Genomic DNA, 19,656 nt, shown 5'->3' on the forward strand with positions numbered 1-19,656 from the left:
ATTTTCTGATGAAATATTTGATTTCCAGAAAGAGTTTGGCCCGCCCACATTTTGAACACTTTGGTGTAATATTTGCCTATATTGAAAGTGTGGATGTTTTTTTGTTCTGTTTTGTTTTTTGACAATAACGAGTGAAAATAGTGATAGTGAAAATTTTGAATAGGCTTAATTTTTAAAAAATTGATCATTGAAAAAGAGACAGCCACGTCATCCCACATGAGGTTCAGGTAGTGCTTGCAGATTCATTTCCGCATATTTAAACGCAGTTCGTCAGCTCAATTTTGTATTGATTGCATCACAAATGCCTCTAAGATGTTTGAAAAGATTTCCTATGGATGACACGTGTTTCTGTAGGGTGTATGGTGGCATTGTGTGGCAAGTGACATTGTGTGACGCAGGCTGACTTTGATGTGCACTGCTGGCTGTCACAGTTGACACCTGCCATCACTGCGCCATGTTCGCACTATAGTTCGATAAAATAGTTTTGGACAATGACGTTAACCAGGCGTTTGATTTTGTGACATATTATAGGCTTTTGTATGGTCATGGGGCTCGGCTGACCTCGGACTTTGATGTGCGCGGGTGGCCGTCATAACGGCGGACACCTGACGAGGACAAAAGCTTGACGTTGCTTGATGTCAGCAAACTATCAATCGTCACCAAAATGTATGTGAACATCTCTATTTATGTCCACTTACACCTATGAAAATATCAGAACAATCTGCCCAATACTCACTCTTTCAAAATCTCAGCCAAATTCATAGATTGCACCACAAGGTGGCGCTTCAGGGTCATATTTGTCATGTTTGAGACTACAGCAGAATGGCACGTTACCAGAGAGAGCAAATCAGAAGCGTCTGCTTTGTCGGCAGGAAGTAATATGGGGGGAAAAAAAGCTGAGCTTTTGCGTCTATTTCTAAATATTAAATTATTATAACTACTGTTTTCTCCGGGCACTCCGGTTTCTTCCCACATCCCAAAAACACGCATGAATTGGAGACTCTAAATTGCCCGTAGGTGTGAATGTGAGTGCGAATGGTTGTTTGTTTGTTTGTATGTGCCCTGCGATTGGCTGGCAGCCAGTTCAGGGTGTACCCCGCCTCCTGCCCGATGATAGCTGGGATAGGCTCCAGCACGCCCGCGACCCGAGTGAGGAGAAGCGGCGCAGAAAATGGATGGCTGGATTATAACTACTATTGTTATTACTATTAAATTGTAATCATGGAAATTTCCAAAATCCACTGGAATTTAATTACACATTTCTCCCAGTAATTAATGATTACAATTATATCAATTTTGTAATTCAATAATTTAATCTCGGTACATGTAAATTTAAATGTAATATATTACAAAATCATGAACATCTGTCTGTATTATTCTTCATTAGCATTTTAATAGAGTAAGAAACTACCCTGTGATTTATTTTCTTGCCAATGCATGTACAAACACAAAAAGGTGTTCTACCTGTTCCTCTCCATCAGTTTTTTCTCACTACTCTGTCTGCCATCATCCACTTTGCATGCAAACATTTGCATTCAAAGTCAGGAAATTGCACAGGCACAAAACTGTGCCCACAGAATTCATTGTTCCTTCAGAATTGCACATAGACGTCGTGGTCTATCACGCGCTGGTACAGTACGTCTGCACATATGGTTCCTTTCCAAAACCAGACATACTTTAATATTAATAATGCATAAGTATTTTCTCAATAGTGAGAGAGAGAGGGTGAGTGAGGGGGGGGGGTGGGGGGAAAGATTTGTGCGTAATTTCACCAGGCTGAAGATTTTAATGCTACTAAAAGACTGCTCAGCTTCATTGTGATCACCATAGTTAACCTAATTATAAGGAAGAGAGCCCTGTTACCATTTGATCATGCACATATGCCTCCCTCAGATCCATTGATTGTTATTCATACTACGCCCTCAATTCTTTATGCGTCCCCTTTTGCCTCATCCACAATATCATTCTCAACAAATCCCTACCCCCACTCCTTCTGCTGCATTTTTATATGCCCTTAAAGAGAGTATTGCCATGTGTGTCTGAAAGCGTTAGAATTATGCCACAACACATTAAAATGTGAACAGTCATGCAGTTTATGGCAAAGGAATTGTTTCAGTAGCACTTCCCTCAAGAAGTATTCGAACAGTGAGTCGACTTCCTTTCTTTTTACTGTAGACTGGAATCATTTTGGGTTGAGATCAAAGATAAAGATGAGAAATGATCAACATTTCAGCTTTTATTTCCAGGATCTGACATGTTCAACTTAAGATAGCACGTTTGTTTGAACTCAACCGTATTTCACATGAGCAAAAGTAGTAGAACATTAGACCAACAGGTTTGTTTTGTTGCCCAGGTATGTATTATTACATTGATTATTCAAGCAATGAATAGCTGAGGGTCTATGTTCAGTTTCAGGTTTGGTTTTTGCCTGTCAAGACTGCCATTTATATTGGTCTGAAGTGTAACCAACATGAAAAACAGAGAGATTATAATAGGTAAAAAAAACAAGCATTTGTGAAGCCGAGAAAAGATGGAAAATCAATGTGAATCATTGCACAAACATTTGCCATAGCCAATAGAACATTATGGAATGTCCTGAAGAAGAAGTAAAAACTGTTGTGCTAAGTACGTTGAACAGGGAGACCACAGAAATTTGCAACAGTTGACGACATGAACACTGTGAGCACTCCAAAGAGGCAAACAAACTATTAGTGACATCAGAGCAACAACCCCCAGAGGGCAGGAGTGAAGGTACCGCAAGCTACTGTTGGGAATAGTAGCAGAGGACTTGATGACCAAAAGTACAGAACCGCCACCAGAAGATGCAAACGACTTACTCGCAACACGAATTAGAAGGCCCAGCTGGCATTTGCGAAAAACTATGGACATGTGGCTCAAAAGTGATGTGACAGTTTTAAAGACCACTTAGTCAAAGATTAGGTTTTGCCATAAAGATGGAAAGGTTAAAGTTCGGAGAACGAAAGGGTCTGCTCATAATTCCAAACATACTGGCTCATTGTGAAACACAGTGGAAGTAATGTCATGCATAGTTTACGCTTGAATGGCTTCTCGGACGAGCTCACTAATCTTTAATGATGATGTAATACATGATGTCAGCTGCAGAATAAACTACATAAACATTTTGTCTGCAAATTTAAAGAATAATGCAACCAAACTGATTGGCAGATCCTTCATCATGCAGAATTGCTAAGTCGCGACACACTTTTATTGAAGAACAATAAATAAAATGCATTGTTAAAAAATAGCCTTTGAAAACATATGTATGTCATTTTTTCAAACAGAACTCCACACACTTTCATGTTCAAAATGCCTTTTAGGGCACCTGGTTAAGAAGCTGAGGATGAACAAATAATTACATTTCTGCTGCCTGCCTGTCAAATGTTACTTTCCAAATAAAAGGCAACTCTAACCTGGGATGCATGTGAAATACAGTGGGTACGGAAAGTATTCAGACCGCCTTAAATCTTTCCCTCTTTGTTATATAGTAGCCATTTGGTAAAATCATTTAAGTTCATTTTTTTCCGCATTAATGTACACACGGCACCCCATATTGACAGAAAAAAATAGAATTGTTGAAACTTTTGCAAATGTATTAAAAAAGAAAAACTTAAAAATCATACAGCCGTAAGTATTCAGACCTTTTGCTCAGTATTTAATAGAAGCTCGCTTTTGACCTAATACAGCCATGAGTCTTTTTGGGAATGCCAAGTTTTTCACTCCTGGATTTGGGCATCCTTTGCCATTCCTCCTTGCAGATCCTCTCCAGTTCTGTCAGGTTGGATCGTGAACGTTGGTGGACAGCCATTTTCAGGTCTCTCCAGAGATGCTCAATTGGGTTTCAGTCAGGGCTCTGGCAGAAATCTTTTTGTAACCTGAGTCAAATCTGTACCTTGCCACAATTCTGTCGCTGAGCTCTTCATGCAGTTCCTTAGACCTCATGATTCTCATTTGCTCTGACATGCACTGTGAGCTGTAAGGTCTTATACAGACAGATGTGTGGCTTTCCTAATCAAGTCCAATCAGTATAATCAAACACAGCTGGACTCCAATGAACCTACTAAAGGATGATCAGAAGAAATTGACAGCACCCAAGTTAAATATATGAGCATCACAGCAAAGGGTCTGAATACTGATGGCTATGTGATATTTCAGTTTTTCTTTTTTAACTCATTCCCTGCCAATGCCGTCTAAAGACGTCAATGGCGTTTTTTAACGGGGGATGGGTGGGGGAGAGTCTTGTGCAGTTTATGTGTGATTGTCAAGCCTCTGGATAACTGCAATGAGGATTGGCACCCTGTAGAGGGCAACAATGCCTTCACCTGAATGTCCCTCGCTCAGAGGAAGAAGAGGAAGAAGAAGGAGGAGGCGGGCCGGCGAGGTACAAGAGACAATGAGAAAAGACAAACATAATGGTGGAAAAGAGAGAAGACAACATGAAAAAAATCTAAAAAAAAAAAAAAAAAAAAGCTTTCGGTACAAGAAATTTATTGCGCCAAGGCAAGAATAATATTCCTGCGACCGACAGGAATGACACCTTAGATCATACGGGGAATAAACGATGGTGCGCCAAGTCAGAATGACGCTCCGAGCGATTGCTTTGTTCCAAAGCTATCGCTCAAAATGCCGGCCCATACATATGGCGAGATCCTCCCAGCCGCTTGCCAGCTGATTGCCTCTCGACCAAGATTTGAGTAAATGGGATCTGGAATCGTGATGAGTGAACTCCGTCTGGATACCCAGCCGAACTTCATTACGAGGATCCTTCGACGAAGTCCGACGAAGTCGAAGGTAACTCATTTGCAGCTCGCGTTAGCTACATTTAGCGAGCAAACACGCTCCTTCAATCCTTGTTCCATAATAACATAATTTAATCCCACTAGTTCACATTATAATATAACATCTGTTGCCAGTGCTGATTAGAATTTTCCATTTCGTTAATCTTGCAGGAATTCAACACCTGCGAGTCGAGCGTCTTTTAGGATTGCGACAAAGAAAAGTAATATTTTTTCTACCCTTTCAAAACACGTCATCAATAAAAGGTATTCTCTAGTAATCGTATGTATTTTTTTAAAACTTACAGGTTATCCATCCAGCAGACGTTCCCATTTCCCATTCCAGTACGCAGTGCAAAAAAAAAGGTAATTCCAAGCTTTTTTTTCTCCACGTCCCACGACAGCAATTTCAACAATGTATTTTTATAGTAATACTTATATTTCTAAACTGCACAGGTTGTACTTCAAGCAAAAGTAGTGACTGGTTTCAAAGAGAATGACAACCACAAAAGATCCTGTTCACTGCCAACAGAATAATAATATCCATATGTGGATCAAACTGCTAGATTTTATGTGCAAGGTAATAAAAACCTGGAGTATTGAGCAAACGGTAGAGGACGAGAATTTGGAGGGGAAAAAGTACAAGTGTGGGAACCCCATTTGTTCATGCATTTCTGTCTAATGTAAATTCTGTACATAGTTATACTTGTAAATAAATAATTTTTCTGTCAAAAGTACTTTCTCAGTGTTGCTTTATGTTCAGATGTTGAGATTTTCATGAAAGAAAACAAATATTGGTGTCAAAGTCATGGTTCTGCTTGATAACAGATAACTAGCAACCCTTTATTGCTCAGTGACGTTTTTTGTCAATGTCTTTATGTCTCCAAAGTGTTCTCTGTCAATTGACTGTCTGTTGTCGTACTAGAGCGGCTCCAACTACCGGAGACAAATTCCTTGGGTGTTTTTTGGACATGGCAAATAAAGATGATTCTGATTCTGATGTGTCTGCTTTCACAAAAAGGCTGTTTTTGCCTTTTTTTTCTTCCAGAAACAGATTTGGCTGAAAGTAGCCTATATGTGATTGCTGATTAGAAGAAGAATAATCACCTTTTTTATTGTCATGAACATGCATGCATGCACACGAAATTTGAAGTGACAAATTTAAGGGAGTCTGAATACTTTCCATACCCACTGTATGTTACTATACAAGGGGTCCTTGGTGTCCAATAGAGTTCTTCCCATACGGCACCCATGTTACCCGTATTCATATGCAAGTTGGAACGCACTGAGGTCTATCACTAACTTATGCAAACGCAGTAGTAAATTCCGAATTTTAAGTAAATATTTAAATGAAAAACACTTTTACTTGTTCTGGTGCTGCATGACCATTTATTCTTACGCCGCTGCACAAGCTAAGTCATCGCACACTGTTTAAAATCTCAAAAAGTCATGTCTCCGTACAATCGTAAACTGAGGACCACCTGGAACTGTTTACTCGCTGTCCACTACCCTCTTTTGGGTCCCGACCCAGCAGTTGAGAAGCACTGCTTTAAAGCAGCAGTCCACATCCTTTAATGCACCACGGACCAGGTTCACGTAGAGAAATATTTTTTCCGGACAGGCATAGAAACAAATAAAAACGATTTATGAAAAATACAGCTCAAAATTACGCTGAAGGTGTTGTTGTTATTAATGGGAGCCCTGGTCTTAACGAGACGGTCCTATCTTGGAGTAATGGGAGACAATGACACCCGAAGTTACCTATGCCCAGTCGACTCAGTAATTTTCATTTGGTCAACGTCTTTGCGAAAAATCTCACTTCATAAAGGTAGGATGCTGAAAATGGAAGCAAGGTACTAAGTGCTTTTTTGGCAAGTTTGAAGGAATCATTGCCTTATTTGCAAGCCTGCTGCCACATATTGCGTACGCAGAGTGTGCTTGGTGCATGTAAATCACCTGCAATGATAAACCTATATTTTAAGTCGGACTGCTGATATTGTCTCTTAAATGCAGCTGTCTTTTTCTTGAAAGTGATTGTCTCTTCTGCTGTGTCATCATTTGACCTTTCCCCCTTTCTGAAGCTTTTCAAATATCTTTGTTTTTTAACTAATTTTTGCTAACTTCTTGGCTGGCTGCTACTGTATCATGTCACCAAGACGGTCATTTTAATGTGTAGAGAGGCAAAGTTTTGTGCACATGATTTTCAAAACAAAACTTCTGTCATTCTCTGATGTTCTATAAAATATTTTTTGTTCGCTCTCGTTGAGTGGCCCAGTACCAAACGCCCCACGGTGGTTGGGGACTGCCTTTTAGAGCATGACTTTTAACTGCTAAAGAGGAGACTAATATGAGCAACCTCCTAAAACAAACAACAGAAAAAGGCTGGGGTGAAAGGCCGGAAAAGTACCACAAAAGAATTAGGCAAATGCTGGTGTTGTCATTGGGTCAAAGGTTTGATACAGTTATTATTATTATATACAATAAAATCGATTGGGATTCTGATTGATAAAGTTGTTGCAATTAAATGATTCTCAACCAAATATAGCATTAGCCAATTTAATCTTCGTCTATCTGTTACAGTACCTTTGTTCAAATATTCTCATGAGATTGGAATCTTGACTTGTAATTATTGGACCTTCTGCTGCTTTGAACTGAATTTATCACAGACACGGTCTCTGTGGCAAAGAAGAGTTATGGCTTAACAAGTGGCATTGTGGTCAGGATTTGGCTTGCAGGCATTTGTAAGTGCTGTGATGTACGCTAAATGGCATTGACCCAGTCATAGAACTCACACAAATCATCTTTATCAATTGATTGGGGTTTTTAGTTGTGTCATCACTGTCCTGCTTGTCCTAATCTTTGAGGCCAACAATACTAATATTATATCCGTCCATCCATTTTCTGAGCCGCTTCTCCTCACTAGGGTCGCGGGCGTGCTGGAGCCTATCCCAGCTATCATCGGGCAGAAGGCGGGGTACACCCTGAACTGGTTGCCAGCCAATCGCAGGGCAAACAAACAACCATTCGCACTCACAGTCATGCCTACGGGCAATTTAGAGTCTCCAATGAATGCATGTTTTTGGGATCTGGGAGGAAACCGGAGTGCCCGGAGAAAACCCACGCAGGCACGGGGAGAACATGCAAACTCCACACAGGCGGGGCCGGGGATTGAACCCGGGTCCTCAGAACTGTGAGGCTGACGCTCTAACCAGTCGGCCACCGTGCCGCTCACTAATATTATATATTAAGGGGAATTATCCCGTTTCGTATATAGAGGAGATTTATGGGTGGGGTTAGGGAAGACTTGTCCCGATTCGAAGTCGTATGTGAATTGGATTGGACCCAAGAGCAGAATGAGGCGGAGGGAGGAGATAATGGAATGGTTTGTTGCGGTTTGGCTCTGGGAAGGATATCCAAGGCCAGGTGGTGGACCATCAGGACAAGGAGTGAGCAAGAAGCAGGAACGGCTTGAGCAGAGACACATGGAATGTTGGATGGATCTTGAGGGAAAGGGGGAGTTTTAATTGAACAGAGGTGGCATTGATGAGTGTGGTTAGGGGCAGGCTTACGGGACTACGATTGGAGTGGGAGGTCACGGGAGGAGAGCCAGACCATCTGACCCACCTTGTATTCCGGAGTGAGGGATCGATGAAGATCCACTTATTGTTCTCCGTAGCCCGAGTTCGAGCAGGCTTGACGTCCTTCCACACAGCTTGGACTTGTCGAAGGTGCTCCCTCACCGCGGGAACCGCCACTGGATGCTCCTGGTCTTTAAACAAAGGAGGTTGGAAACCGTAACATGCCATAAAGGGAGTCATACCTGTGGCGGAGCTGGAGAGGGAGTTGTGGGCATATTCCACCCACAGGAGGAAGGTGCACCACGAGGCAGGATGGTGAGCAGTGAAGAGCGGATTCCAGGTTTTGATTTGCCCGCTCGGTCTGGCCGTTTGTTTGGGGGTGGTAGCCGGAAGACAAACTGGCTGCTGCGCCCACCACCTTGCAGAACTGTTTCCAGACCTGGGTTGTGAACCTCGGTCTGATATGTCAATAAGGACACCATGAAGTCTGGACATGTGGACGACAAGAAGGTTAGCGGTGTCAAAAGCAGAGGGTATTTGGGAAGAGGTACATGGTAAACACACTTGGAGAACCGGTCAATAATGGCGAGGATGACTGTTACGTTCAGATGGAGGTAGGCCGGGGACGAAGTCCAGGGAGATGTGGGACCAAGGGCGGCTCAGAATGGGTAGGGGGCGCAGCAGACCAGCTCGGTGATGTGAAGCCTTACCTCGGGCACAGACGGAACAGGCTCGGACAAACTCTCTGGTGTCTTTGACTAGGCTAGACCACCAGAAGTGTTGCTGGATTAATTGGATGGTGTGGGTTATGACAGGATGACAGGTGAGCTTAGAGTTGTGGGCCCACTGAAGGACGTCAGAGCATGTGGAATCTGGTACGAACAGTCTGTTAGGTGGCCCAGGTGAGTCTTCTGAGCCTCTTTTAACCACCTGTTCGATCTTCCAAGTGGCTGCTCCCACAAAGCACGAGAAAGGGAGGATGGATTCAGGTTCAATTGGACTGGAGGGGGGTGCAAACATACGGGAGAGGGCATCAGACTTGCCATTGCGCGAACCAGGGTGGAAGTAGAGGCAGAAATTGAACCGACTGAGAAATAAAGCCCAGCAATTTTGCCGGGGATTAAGCCGCTTGGAGGAACGGGGATTAGCCAGGTTTTTGTGGTCAGTCCATATCATAAAGGGTGTAACGGTCCCCTCCAACGAGTGCCTCCTCTCCTCCAGGGCCCAAACGATGGCTAGCAGCTCACTGTTCCCGACGTCATAATTTTGCTCAGATGTGGAAAGGCGACGGGAGAAAAAGGCACAGGGATGTAGTTTTTGGGAAACTGGGTCCCGCTGCGAGAGGATGACTCCCGCCCCCGAGTCAGAGGCGTCAACCTCCACCACAAACTGGAGGGAGGCTTCGGGCTATCGTAGGATGGGGGCACTGGTGAACACTTTGAGGGGTTTGAATGCTTGCAATGTGCTAGGGGTCCAATTGAAAGGGGAGCTGGTGGGGGTGAGACTGGTTAGAGGCACGGCAACCTTGCTGTAGTCACGGATGAAACGTTGATAGAAGTTGGCGAAACCTAGGAGACGAAGCTCTTTGCGGGTGGAGGGAATGGGCCAGTTGACGACTGGATCTGGTTGTAACTGTCCTTTGGCGATGATGTATCCCAAGAAATGAACGGAGGAGAGGTGGAATTTGCACTTTTCAGGTTTCACAGACAGTTTTTGAGTTGGCGTTAAAGGACTTGATGGATGTGCTGGCGATGTTCTTCGGGGGAACATGATGTTAAACAAATTTTCCAAATATTAATTTTCCAACACAATGAGATTGCCGTCTAAATATACGAAGACGAACCGGTTGAGAGTGTAATGTCTCGGACGATGTCCTTTATGAAGGTTTGGAAAATGGAAGGGGCGGTGGTTAATCCAAACGGCAGCATCAAGTATTCGAAGTGTCCGAGTGGGTGTTAATGGCAGTTTTCCATTCGTCCCCCTCTCCAATGCGGCGAAGATTATACGCATTCCGCAGGTCCAAATTATACTTGGGCGTCACAGAGGGGATTGAAGGAGGGATCGAGGAGAGGCAGCGGGGCTTTATTTTTTACTGTAATGTCATTAAGACTGCGGAATTCGATGCAGGGGCGTAGGGTGGTATCTTTCTTTTCAACAAAAAAGAAGCCAGCTCCCAGGGGCGAAGAAGTGGGCCAGATAAGTCCGGAGACAAGGGAGTTACGGCTATAATTTTCCATCGCCTCTTTTTCGGGAAGTGAAAGATTAGAGAGACGGCTGGAGGGAAGAGGGGCTCCAGGCAAGAGGTCAATGGCACAGTCATAGGGTGATGGGGGGGAGAGAGATGGCGAGGTCCTTACTGAAAACAGGGGAGAGATCATGATATTCCTCAGGTACCTGGGAGCCTGGTGGCTGAGGTGTGGTGGAGGTCGGGAAGGCTGAAAGAAGGCAGTGGGAATGGCAGAAGTGACTCCAACCGGTGATAGACAGGAGGGTCCAATCTATGGCGGGGTTGTGTTTTTTGAGCCACGCTCTGCCAAGGACTAAAGGAGTTTCCGGGGAAGGAATCACAAACAGCTGGAGGGTTTCACGATGATTACCAGAAATCAGCAGGTTGAATGGTGCAGTTTGGTGGGTGATAGGGGAGGCGAGTCGCCCATCCAGTAACCGTAATCACGGTGCTCTCGGGTCGTGGTGAGCTTGGTCTTTTGGTTGGAGGAAGCAATTGGCTATGAAGTGACCTGACTGTCCACAATAAATACATAATCGCTGAGAGAAGCAGCGCTGACGTTCCAGGGGGTCTAACCGGGTCTTGCCGGTTCCATAGGCTCCTCTACTCCAGTGGGGGTGAAGAGGAGGTGGTAGGAGGTTCAGTGAGCCGCGGAGTGGTTGTAGGTACAGCCCTCGTGGGTAGATCGGAATAGCGCGTGTTTGTTCCTCGCTCACGAGCTCTCTCACGAGATTAAATTATCGAGGGAGGTGGGTCTGTCCCTTGTCGCGAGCTCGTCCTTGAGTTGTTCTGACAGCCCCTTGAAAAAAAAATCCTCTAAAGGCTGCAAGTATCCGGAAATCAATAGAGAATGATGCCACGGAACTCGAACCTTGGGTGAGAGCTAGGAGGCGCCGAGTGGCTTCTCGACCCTTAACGGGGTGATCGAAAACTTTAAGTTCTGCCGTAAACGAGTCTAGTGATACAAGTATCGGGAGGGAATTATGCCAAAACGCAGTTGCCCATTTGGCAGCTCTTCCACACAGAAGGTTAATGATGTGAGCGTCTTTGGATCTGTCTGTAGAATAGCTAAGCGGTTGTAGGTCGAATACGAGAGTACAGTTTAGTAAAAATTGACTACGTGAATCAAGGTCCCCCGAGTAAGGTTCGGGAGGAGAATTATGAGGCTCTTTGTACAGGAGGCGGGGTTGATCGGAGGCTACAGGCTCGGGAGAAATACTTACGGAAGGATTGCTGAGGTGGCTCTGGGAGGACAGGAGGGATACTTGTTTTGTAAGGGAATTCAATGAGTCCATGATCTCGCAGAGGGCTTTGTCCTGTCTGCTTATTTGAGCGCCCTGGTAGTCGACCAGGAGCTGGAGTTGCTGGGTCCATGTTGGCCTGAGTATTCTGTCACGATTCGAAGTCTGTGAATTAGATTGAACCCAAGAGCACACTGAGGCGGAGGGAGTAGATTTTAGAATGGCTTATTGCGGGTTGGCCCTGGGAAGGATATCCAAGGAGAGCTGGTGGACCATCAGAATCATCTTTATTTGCCAAGTATGTCCAAAAAACATACAAGGAATTTGTCTCCGGTAATTGGAGCCGCTCTAGTACGACAGACAGTCAATTAACAGAGAGCACTTTTGAGACATCAAGACAATGAGAAAAACATTGTCTTGATGACAAGACAATGTCATCAAGACAATGTTTTAATAAACATTAAAGCATTGTCTTGATGACATTGTCTGAGCAATAAAGGGTTGCTAGTTATCTGATAATGCCGGTACAATTTATTTATTAATTTTTTTTGACAATTGTGCAAAAATATGCAGAGTCCTTTAGCACTTAGAGCAGTTTGAATCACTAATATAGCAATAGTCCGATGCAATGACCATTTTGCAAAGGGCTCCGAGACTTCAAGGAGTGTATGCAGTTTAAAGTGACGAGTAGTGCGATAATCTGTTGATTGTGCAAATGTTGCAGATACTCCTCAGTCAGTGTGCAAGTGGGGCAGATGCTACTCTGGCATGAGTGGCCAGTATTGGTCAACAACAGCTATGCAAATAGTGCAGTGTGGCGAGATTACTACAGTGAGTGCACGAGTATGTATAATTGGCCCGACAAATGTGACAAGAAACTCAAGACAAAAAAAATTGGCAGCATGTAGCAATGGAATTGTAGGTTAGCCGTTTAAGAAGTTGATTGCAAGAGGGAAGAAGCTGTTGGAATGTCTGCCAGTTCTAGTTTGCGTTGATCTGTAACTCCTACCTGAGGGAAGGAGCTGGAAGAGCTGGTGACCGGGATGTGGAGGGTCCGAGAGGATTTTGCACGCTCTTGTCTTAGTTCTGGCAACTCCTCAAGGGTGTGTAGGGGGGTACCGACAATCTTTTCAGCAGTTTTGATTGTCAGTTGCAATCGGAGTTTGTCCTTTTTTGTAGCAGCACCAAACCAGACTGTGATGGAAGAACACAGGACTGATTTGATGACCGCTGTGTCGAACTGCCTCAGCATCTCCTGTGGCTGTCCGTGCTTCCTCAGAAGCCGCAGGAAGTACATCCTCTGCTGGGCCTTTTTGAGGACGCAGTTGATGTTGCTCGCCCACTTCAGGTCCTGAAAAGCTCTCGATTCACCTGTCGATCTACGTTCCTACCCTCACCTATGGTCCCGAGTTGTTGGTCGTGAGGTGAGGTGGCTGGGGCATCTGATTCAGATGCCTCCCCGACGCCTCCCTGGTGAGGTGTTCCGGGCATGTCCCACCGGGAGGAGACCCCAGGGACGACCCAGGACACGCTGGAGAGACTACATCCTTCGGCTGGCCTGGGAACGCCTCGGGATCCCCCCGGAAGAGCTGGATGAAGTGGCTGGGGAGAGGGAAGTCTGGGCGTCCCTGCTAAAGCTACTGCCCCAGCGACTAGACCTCTGATAAGCGGTAGAAAATTGATGGATGGATGGACAACGCCCCAACTTCATTGGAATTGGGGTTATAAATGTCAATAAAATAAAATGAGTTTTTATCCTCTTTTCTGTGATAAACTAATGAAGCTCAACACTCAAAAGTGAAAGCTGCTCAGCCTTGATAAACAAATGAACAGAACTCTAATCTGTACTCATAAAGACGGAGCCCAAATAACCACCAAAATCCATCCATCCATCCATTTTCTGAGCCGCTTCTCCTCACTAGGGTCGCGGGCGTGCTGGAGCCTATCCCAGCTGTCATCAGGCAGGAGGCGGGGTACACCCTGAACTGGTTGCCAGCCAATCGCAGGGCACATAGGAACAAACAACCATTCGCACTCACAGTCATGCCTACGGGCAATTTAGCGTCTCCAATTCATGCATGTTTTTGGGATGTGGGAGGAAACCGGAGTGCCCGGAGAAAACCCACGCAGGCACGGGGAGAACATGCAAACTCCACACAGGCGGGGACGGCGATTGAACCCCGCACCTCAGAACTGTGAGGCTGACGCTCTAACCAGTCGGCCACCGTGCCGCCTAACCACCAAAATGTACTTCATTTTCTCACGTTGGTCCACATGAACACCAATGTTATTTTCCACCAATTACAGACTATTTCCAATGCTCCTATGCATATTGTTTGCAGATGTGTTGATTTTTGTGTTGGGTGTGGCCCATGTACGGTAGCACTGACGTAACCCTTTAAATATCTACTATTTGCATTGACGAGAATAGCACGACCAGCTGCCAGACTGAAAACACACCAACCTAAGCATTTCTTTATATGCACACTGGAATGCCTTAATGAGCCCAGTGACCATATACTGTAGCTGGAGAGCAACCCCATTCAGCTCTAGAACAATCCCAGTTGTTAGTGTGAATGAAGTTACACAGGTTAGCTTATAAATTCTAGAGCTCACCTTTTGTCACACATTGTTCTGTTCATTCTGTAGATGGTTTTCATTCTTGTTTTTCTTAGAATGGAGCTGTATTTTGTGTTTGTGTGCATATGAAATAGGAGTCTGTTTGCATGTGACATATTAAATTAATGAAAAAGTAGAAAAGGCAAACTAACAAACTCCAGCTGGGCTTTGTTGTGGCAGATTCAGCTGAGTAAATTCTCTCCTGCTTAGCATATACCAAAGACCAGACCTTAAGCAAGTTAACTACTATTTTAGTTGGTATTTAACATCATCAGTTTAGGTGGTTACAAAAAGACATGACATCACAAATACCTGTCTACCTATCTTTGTCCTTCAATCTGCTTTCTCAGTTGTTTTTTTTACACCTATGATTGATGGCAGCTGAAAAGTTGGACTACATACTGTATATTATAGATTTACACTACATGGTTCAAGTGACACAATACAGATTTCTTTTCTCCAGAAGAATTCAGTTATGTGTCACCGAAATTGTAGCCCTGAACATACAGTATTTCCCCTAACAATTAGGGATGCCTGATCCAACTTTTTCGCTTCCGATCCGAAACCGATATTGCAGCCTTGAGTTTTGGCCGATACCAATATCACTCCAACCCAAATTCCGCAATAATCATACATACTTTATTTATTTTGTAGTATGGAATATTAGAAAAGGCTTGATCAAATGATATTACTCAGACAGAGAACAATAATCAGGAACAGGAGGTATGAGAAAAACTGACCCATTAATTATTAACCAATGGGTAATTTTAAAAAGAAAAATGTATGACAATTGAATAGAATAAATCAAAATTATATTAGAAAATCCTGAACAATAACTTCAATAAAAACAACAAAATAAACATTTAAATTGCAACATAACCACTGCTTAACTTAAAGATAGACATGATTCTACATTTGAATAGATTAAATAAAAAATAAATGATTAAACCACAAAAAATAACCTCAATAAATATCCATCCATCCATCAATTTTCTACCGCTGAGCCGAGGTCAGGTCGTGGGGGCAATAGCTTTTAGCAGGGACGCTCAGACTTCCCTCTCCCCAGCCACTTCATCCAGCTCTTCCGGGGGGATCCCGAGGCGTTCCCAGGCCAGCCGAAGGATGTAGTCTCTCCAGTGTGTCCTGGGTCGTCCCCAGGGTCTCCTCCCGGTGGGACGTGCCCGGAACACCTCACCGGGGAGGCATCCGGGAACCATCCGAATCAGATGCCCAGCCACCTCATCTGGCTCCTCTCGATGTGAAGGAGCAGCGGCTCTACTCTGAGATCCTTCGGGATGACCGAGCTTCTCACCCTATCTCTAAGGGAGAGCTCGGACACCCTGCGGAGGAAACTCATTTCGGCCGCTTGTATCCGGGATCTTGTTCTTTCGGTCACGACCCACAGCTTGTGACCATAGGTGACTGTAGGAACGTAGATCGACCGGTATATCGAGAGCTTCGCCTTTCGGCTTAGCTCCTTCTGTACCACAACGGATCGATACAAAGTCCGCATTACTGCAGACGCTGCACCGATCCGCCTGTCGATCTCCCGTTCCATTCTTCCCATTCTTCACTCGTCAACAAGACCCCAAGATACTTGAACTCCTCCACTTGGGGCAGGATCTCATCCCCGTCCTGGAGAGGGCACGCCACCCTTTTCCGACCGAGGACCATGGGCTCAGATTTGGAGGTGCTGATTCTCATCCCAGCCGCTTCACACTCAGCTGCGAACTGCTCCAGTAAGCGTTGGCGTCAAGGCTTGATGAAGCCAACAGAACCACATCATCTGCAAAAAGCAGGGATGCAATACTGAGGCCACCAGACCGGACCCCCTCTATGCCTCGGCTGCGCCTAGAAATTCTGTCCATAAAAGTTAGGAACAGAATCGGTGACAAAGGGCAGCCTTGGCGGAGTCCAACCCTCACCGGAAACGGGTCCGACTTACTGCCGGATATTCTGACCAAACTCTGACTCCGGTTGTACAGGGACCGAACAGCTCGTATCAGGGGGTTTGGTACCCCATACTGAAGCACCCCCGACAGGACACCCCGAGGGACACGGTCGAACGCCTTCTCCAAGTCCACAAAACACATGTAGACTGGTTGGGCGAACTCCCATGCACCCTCGATGATCCTGCCAAGGGTGTAGAGCTGGTCCACTGTTCTACAGCCAGGACAAAAACCACACTGCTCCTCCTGAATCTGAGATTCAACTTCCTGAGGGAACCTCCTCTCCAGCACCCCTGAATAGACCTTACCAGGGAGGCTGAGGAGTGTGATCCCCCTGTAGTTGGAACATACCCTCCGGTCCCCCTTCTTAAAAAAGGGGACCAACACTCCAGTCTGCCAATCCAGAGGCGCTGTTCCCGATGTCCATGCGATGTTGCATAGGCGTGTCAACCAGGACAGCCACACAACATCCAGAGCCTTGAGGAACTCTGGTCGAATCTCATCCACCCCCGGGGCCTTGCCACTGAGGAGCTTTTTAACCACCTCGGTGACCTCAACCCCAGAGATAGGAGAGCCTGCCTCAGAGAACCCAGACTCTGCTCCCTCATGGGAAGGCGTGTCGGTGGAATTGAGGAGGTCTTTGAAGTATTTTCCCCACCGGCTCACGACGTCCCGAGTCGAGGTCAGCAGCGCCCCTCCCCCACTATACACAGTGTTGATGGTGCACTGCTTCCCCCTCCCGAGACGCCGGATGGTGGACCAGAATTTCCTCGAAGCCGTCCGGAGGTCTTTCTCCATGGCCTCACCGAACTCCTCCCATGCCAGAGTTTTTGCTTTAGCGACCACCAAAGCGGCATCAGTTGACAGCTCCGCCCCTCTCTTCACCCGAGTGTCCAAGACATGCGGCCACAAGTCCGATGACACGACCATAACGTCGATCATAGAACTGCGGTGTCCTGGTGCCAAGTGCACGTGTGGACACCCTTATGCTTGGACATAGTATTGTTATGGACAATCCGTGATGAGCACAGAAGTCCAATAACAGAACACCACTCAGGTTCTGATCGGGGGGACTGTTACTACCAATCACGCCCTTCCAGGTCTCACTGCCATTGCCCACGTGAGCATTGAAGTCCCCCAGCAGAATAATGGAGTCCCCAGCTGGAGCGCTCTCCAGCACCCCCACCAAGAACTCCAAAAAGGGTGGGTACTCTGAACTGCTCTTTGGTGCATAGGCACAAACAACAGTCAGGACCCGTCCCCCCACCCGAAGGCGGAGGGAGGCTACCCTCTCGTCCACTGGGGTGAACCCCAACGTACAGGCGCCGAGCCGGGGAGCAATAAGTATACCCACACCTGCTCAGCGCCTCTCACTGTGGGCATTTCCAGAGTGGAAGAGAGTCCAACCCCTCTCGAGAGGACTGGTACCAGAACCCAAGCTGTGCGTGGAGGCGAGTCCGACTATATCTAGTCGGAACTTCTCGACGTCACACACCAGCTTGTGCTCCTTCCCTGCCAGAGAGGTGACATTCCAGGTCCCTAGAGCTAGCTTCTGTAGCCGGGGATCAGATTGCCAAGGTCCCACCGCCCAGCTCGCACTACACCCACGTTACCCTTTCAGGCTGTGCCCGGCCGGGCCCCATGGGTGCAGGCCCGGCCACCAGGCGCTCGCCTTCGAGCCCCACCCCCAGGCCTGGCTCCAGAGGGGGTCCCGGTGACCCGCATCCCGGCAAGGGAAACCTGAGTCCATTTTTTGTCATCATCATAAGGGGTCTTTGAGCCATGCTTTGTCTGGTCCCTCACCTAGGACCTGTTTTCAATAGGCGACCCTGCCAGGGGCTTAAAGCCCCAGACAACTTAGCGCCTAGGATCATTGGGCCACACAAACCCCTCCACCACGATAAGGTGACGGCTCAAGGAGGGGACCTCAATCAATAATAAATACAAATTATACTTTTACAGTGCAAAATGTGCAGCAACACACTTTTGAACTTCTTGATGCCATCAATCAATGCCATGGTTATGTTTTGCAACAATTAGTTTGCGATGGTCTTGAGACAGCTCTTTGCTCTTACCCATCGTAAGATGTGTCTTGACTCACACCTTGGCAATGAGACCTTTTTGTCGGCCATCAATTAAGACTGAACCAGCTGATATTCATTTGCACTGACAAGGGGCTGGATTGCTGTTTGATTATTGATAGATTTTAGGTGTTGTCTTGGCTTTTCCATGCCTCAATCTGGTAACAATTGCAGACGGGGGGGACAGTGGAGTAATACCTTCATTTAAACCTATCGGAGGAAGAGTCAGTCCAGGCCAACTAAATGTTTAATATGCATTTACACTTTTGTTGTTGTTTATGTGCATTTGGTTTAGGGCCCGACCGATTTGCTGCTCGTGAGCAGATTAGGTCTGCTCAATCCTGACTTTCTACGTTTCTCCTTCCACATGAAGCAAACACGGCTTGTCTGTTTCTCCGCTATCCCATTAATATTGAGGCACAACTAAATCTAAAATGATACGCTGGTATTCCCAGACTAATTTCTGAACCCCCAAAAAAACTATTGCTTTTCATATACTCAGTCAACACGGAAGATTTGCACTGACGTCGGTGCAAATTGTGTGCAACAATGTGTCTGCCGGTGAGATAGTCACAGACACAGTGGAACGGCCGTTAACTGTAACAGTGTAAGAAATATACTTCAACAAGATTGCAAATGATTGATGTAGAAATCATTTATCGTAACATATTATTATTATTATTATCAAATCATGATAGACAGGCTGTGGCTCAGACTTGGACCAGTCTAATTCAGGGGTGGCCTAAGTACAGAGGGGCCCTCCGTTGTTTAATCGGACCCAATGAGCATTTATCAAGAGTCACTAATACGTTTTGCATTAATTAAGCCAATTTTCCTAAAAATTAGATTAAAGTTATTTTTTTCATTTTATTTATTTCTTAATCACTTCTCTTATAATTGGTTAATTGAGGGAATATTAATACAATTAAATAAATATATGTTTGACAATGATTTGTTTATTTTTAATAAGTGGTTCTTTAAATCAATTATGCTTGATTTACAAAAGATGTTAAAACTAGAATAACATTTTATTTGTAAACCACTAAGATTTTATTCATCATTTACCTTTTGTCCATTTTGATTTATTGTAAATAAAATAAAACTATTTTTAAAGAACACAATCTTTTATCGGCACAGTGGACAACTGGTTAAGCACATCTGCCTCACA

The 19,656-nt window shown here is 45.3% G+C and overlaps 1 protein-coding gene and 1 long non-coding RNA gene across 3 annotated transcripts in view; both read left to right on the forward strand.

Moving 5' to 3' along the window:
- LOC133471078 (E3 SUMO-protein ligase PIAS1-like) overlaps positions 1-19,656 on the forward strand; it is a 120,329-nt gene that overhangs the window by 72,205 nt on the left and 28,468 nt on the right. The gene's annotated exons all lie outside the window — the stretch shown is intronic.
- On the forward strand, positions 1,768-6,047 carry LOC133471090 (uncharacterized). The gene is made up of 4 exons (XR_009786118.1): positions 1,768-4,809; positions 4,968-5,017; positions 5,102-5,159; positions 5,250-6,047. It is a non-coding gene; the product is annotated as an uncharacterized LOC133471090 (long non-coding RNA).

Source organism: Phyllopteryx taeniolatus, chromosome 2, assembly GCF_024500385.1.
Source record: "Phyllopteryx taeniolatus isolate TA_2022b chromosome 2, UOR_Ptae_1.2, whole genome shotgun sequence".
NCBI lineage: Eukaryota > Metazoa > Chordata > Actinopteri > Syngnathiformes > Syngnathidae > Phyllopteryx > Phyllopteryx taeniolatus.